Consider the following 4,805-nt stretch of genomic DNA (forward strand, 5'->3'; position numbering starts at 1 on the left):
TAGTGTCGAACTTGTAGGTATCTGTAAAAATCTTGTTTATCCAAACCATGTTTTTTACTTAGGTCCTGAAAGTTATCTAGGTCCCCATTCCTTATAATTGTACTGAATGATGTGATGCCTTTCTGCGTCCATTGTTTAAATCTGCTGTCCTGAGTTGCAGGGATGAAGCTGGGGTCGTATGCGGGCCAACTCAGCAGTTTGATCTCTCTGTCTAATTTATTTTGCTTAACTACCCTAAACCATGTCTTCAGAGAGAAATTAATCCACTGATTTTGTCTATTGTATATTTATTTTACCATGTCCTTATTTCCCAAAACTGTCTGTATGGGTATCTCTGTCAAAGTAGTCTCGATGTCTTTCCATTTGGATTCGTATTCTGAATTGCACCAACACACCAGAGGTCTCAATTGGGCTGACACAAAATAATCTTTTAGGTTTGGTAAGGCCATACCCCCACAGTTGTTTGGTAATTGTAATGTTGTATATCTAATTGTTGGTCTCTTACTGGTCTTCTACGGGAAGGTGTTCAATTTAATTGCCACAGAAACCACTGGCACTCTTATTGGTGGTGAGGGTAGGAAACAACATCTCCATCCCGCTGATCCTCAACACTGGGGCCTCACAAGGGTGCGTTCTTAGCCCTCTCCTGTACTCCCTGTTCACCCATGACTGCGTGGCCATGCACGCCTCCAACTCAATCATCAAGATTGCAGACGACACTATAGTGGTAGGCTTGATTACCAACAACGACGAGACGGCCTACAGGAAGGAGGTGAGGGCCCTCGGAGTGTGGTGTCAGGAAAATAACCTCACACTCAATGTCAACAAAACAAAGGAGATGATCGTGGACTTCAGGAAACAGCAGAGGAAGCAGCCCCCTATCCACATCGACGGGACAGTAGTGGAGAAGGTGGAAAGTTTTAAGTTCCTCGGCGTACACATCACGGACAAACTGAAATGGTCCATCCACACAGACAGCTTGGTGAAGAAGGCGCAGCAGCAATGAGTAGCGGTTGAAGAAGGCGCAGCAGCGCCTCTTCAACCACAGGAGGCTGAAGAAATTCAGCTTGTCACCAAAAACACTCATAAACTTTTATAGATGCACAATCGAGGGCATCCTGTCGGGCTGTATCACCGCCTAGTACGGCAACTGCTCCGCCCACTACCGTAAGGCTCTCCAGAGGATAGTGAGGTCTGCACAAAGCATCACCGGGGGCAAACTACCCACCCTCCAGGACACCTACAGCACCCGATGTCACAGGAAGGCCAAAAAGATCATCAAGGACAACAACCACCCGAGCCACTGCCTGTTCACCCCGCTATCATCCAGAAGGCGAGGTCAGTACAGGTGCATCAAAGCGGGAACCAAGATACTGAAAAACAGCTTCTTTCTCAAGGCCATCAGACTGTTAAACAGCCATCACTAACATTGAGTGGCTGCTGCCAACATACTGACTCATCTCTAGCCACTTTAATAATTAAAAATTGGATGTAATAAATATATCACTAGCCACTTTAAACAATGCCACTTTATATAATGTTTACATACCATACATTACTCATCTCATATGTGTATATACTGTACTCTATACCATCTTGCCTATGCCGTTCGGCCATCGCTCATCCATATATTTTTATGTACATATTCTTATTCATTCCTTTAGACTTGTGTGTGTATAAGGTAGTTGTTGTGAAATTGTTAGATTACTTGTTAGATATTACTGCATGGTCGGAACTAGAAGCACAAGCATTTCGCTACACTCGCATTTACATCTGCTAACCATGTGTATGTGACAAATAAAATGTGATTTGATTTGAGGCGCAGGTGTGTGTAACGATGGTGACAGGTGTGAGTAATAATGTGTAAACTGGCGCCAGAGAAGAGGAGCAGGAGTAGACGTGACACTACCCCCTCCCTAACGCGCGGCTCTTGCTGGAGTTACTGTGTGTGATTCGTCTGGAATGTTCCAGAAGAGTATTTTCCAGGAGTTTTTTACAAATATTTTATAACATCACCCCTCTTTTTGAACAAAGTACACTTGTGCTACCCTGTGAATACGCCAAGTGCACGTTCAGCAATATGTCTCAAACAATGACCAACAATGCCTTGGACAATACAAACCATACAACCACGTTATCACATAGAACTCATATCAAAGTCAAAGATTCTACCAATCATTAACTAGGACTCATGCCTATTCCTTAGCCTTGTCACAAAAAGATCTCTGGTCACTTATTAAACTATATCATAATATGCAGTCATCTTTAATCAAAGAATGCTAAAATAACAAATTAACATAAGAAATAGCTTATCAATGTGAAGTACAAGATTCCGTATGATTTTTATGATTACCCACAATGCTCTTATTTAGAGTAACAGTTATACATAACCAGTCAAAACATTGTCATTACTTCTATTATAATGAATAGTTCCTCCTGCGAGCCAAGTTATCAAACTTACCTTGGTATCCACAATGCCAGGAGAAGATTAAGTATTGTATCACACTGTCTACGTATACCATCCAGGTGTTTCCTCTTCACCTGGTTGTCTGACGCAGGCAGGACGTTTATCAAAGTATGAGTGTACTTTTATCATAGTTATTTAGACCTAACTCCACATTCAAAAAGTGAACTTGGAGCATGGTTTATTCTCTCTAATAATATTTTAAATCATTGTTGAAAGCTGTCAGAGACTATGTATATAATACAAGAGGGAGCAGTTAAATGGTTGGTCCACACCCCCTCGACAATGAGTAGCCTATAGTACGTAGGATTTGCATCAACACCATCAACAGGTTATTGTACCTGATAAATAGAGCCCTCAACAGTTTTGTGCCAGCATCAATACAACTTTAACTTCTTTGGTCTTGTACAGTATCTTTCATGTACTGTGTGAATTCTGCTATTATTTGTTGTACTGTAAATTATTACCCCTGTTGTATTCCAAGTTCATCGTTTTGAGTTGTATATCATTTCTATGCCAATTGTATGGACATATCGAAGTAAACTCTCTTGTTCACGTTCCATTTGAAAAACAACCTATTTTAATTTTACATTGGATTGTGAACCTGCCAAAAGCTAGACACACCATCAACTCCATGATCATACCCCTATGGTTAAAATCGGTTTGATGAGATCTTGACCTGATATAACAAGATGAAGAAAAGTATTTATTTTAATTTTTTCCAAGTGACCTTACCTGTTTCAATTTGTCTGACTCATCCATGGTTTTTCCCACTAAGAGAACCTGATTTTAGAAGACCAAAAATACAAAACAATAAATTATTAGAATTAAGTATTTTAAATAACTTTGGATTTAAAAAAATGTAATTGTGAGATTCTGTGTAACAAAAGAGCATTCCCACTGAGCACACTGGTTAAATCAACATTGTTTCCACGTCATTTCAATGATGTTGTTTCAACGTGGAATAGATGATGAATTGATGTCTGTGCTCAGTGGGTTAGTCTCTTATTCTCTAAACTAGTTCGACCAAGTATGTTAAAACTTCTTGTTACAGGGGGTGCTATTTTCCCATTAGCATAATTTGCTCTACAGATTAAACTGCCTCTTATTCAATTATTGCTCTTACTATATGCATATAAATAATACCATTGGAAAGAAAACAATCTCTAGTTTCTAAAACCGTTTCAATTTTGTCTCTGAGTGATACAGAAGTCATTTGACAGCACTTTCCATGACCAAGAAGAAAAAAGCAAGATGTGTATGCCAGCTTCAACGCTCTGCCTATATATGGTCGTGCCCCCTATGACCCGAAACACACCTCATTGGCCTTCCTCTGGGTGTCAAGAGGACGTCAGAGGGAAAATATCTTGTTTATCTGGGACTGACGTGAAATGAGAGCTAATTCTTTGGCGTGACCGACAACTTCCGGTTGTCTAAATCGTGCGACTTGTAGCTGCGATTGTCTTCTGTTGTGCGGCCATTATGGAGGAAAACTATCTCCGTCTCGAAGTTTGTTTGATACATGTGACCAGATCATCGTAATGTATGTTTTTTCAATATAGTTTAATCAGATTATTTGAATTTTTTCGGGAGTTTTGTGGTGTTCCGTTGTCTGATTTTATTTACGTTTGAGAGATCCGTGCCACTCGACCAGTACCTGTGCTAAATGGAGTGGGAAAGGAACAATTCTGAACGGAACCAACGACTCATCTTGACAAAGGACACTTTGATCAACATTCTGATGAAAGATCAGCCATAGTAAGACCCAATTTACGATGTTATATCATATCTGTTGTGCATGTGAACTGGCCGTGGGCGCCTAGCCGAATCTGCCTGGTATAGCTATGCTAATTTAGCGCTACATTTTGTTTTCGTTATAAAACATTTAATAAATCTGAAATATTGTTTGGATTCACCAGATGTTGGGCTTTCAATATCTGTACGCTGTGTATTTTTCTGAAATGTTTTAAGATGAGTAATTCGTTATATGACGTTGGTCTCTGTAATTGTTCTGGCTGGGTCAGCACTATTTCAGATTGCAGCTGCAATGTAGAACTGTGATTTATACCTGAAAAATGCACATTTTTCCAAAAAAAAACTATGCTATACCATAAATATGTTATCAGACTGTCATCTTATGAAGTTGTTTCTTGGTTAGTGGCTATATATATTTTTATTTAGTCGAATTAGTGATAGCTACTGACGCAGGAAAAAGCTGTTGGGAGTAAAAAAATCGTGTCCTTTGCTAACGTGGTTAGCTAATAGATTTACATATTGTGTCTTCCCTGTAAAACATTTTAAAAATCTGAAATGGTGGCTTTATTCACAAGACCTGTATCTT

At 39.6% G+C, this 4,805-nt stretch overlaps 1 pseudogene; it reads right to left on the reverse strand.

Annotated features, from left to right (window-relative positions):
* LOC139565771 (4-galactosyl-N-acetylglucosaminide 3-alpha-L-fucosyltransferase 9-like) overlaps positions 1–2,513 on the reverse strand; it is a 10,248-nt pseudogene extending 7,735 nt beyond the window's left edge.
* Between the last annotated feature and the right edge of the window lie 2,292 nt (positions 2,514–4,805).

This window comes from Salvelinus alpinus, chromosome 37 (genome assembly GCF_045679555.1).
Source record: "Salvelinus alpinus chromosome 37, SLU_Salpinus.1, whole genome shotgun sequence".
In the NCBI taxonomy this organism is placed as follows: Eukaryota; Metazoa; Chordata; class Actinopteri; order Salmoniformes; family Salmonidae; genus Salvelinus; species Salvelinus alpinus.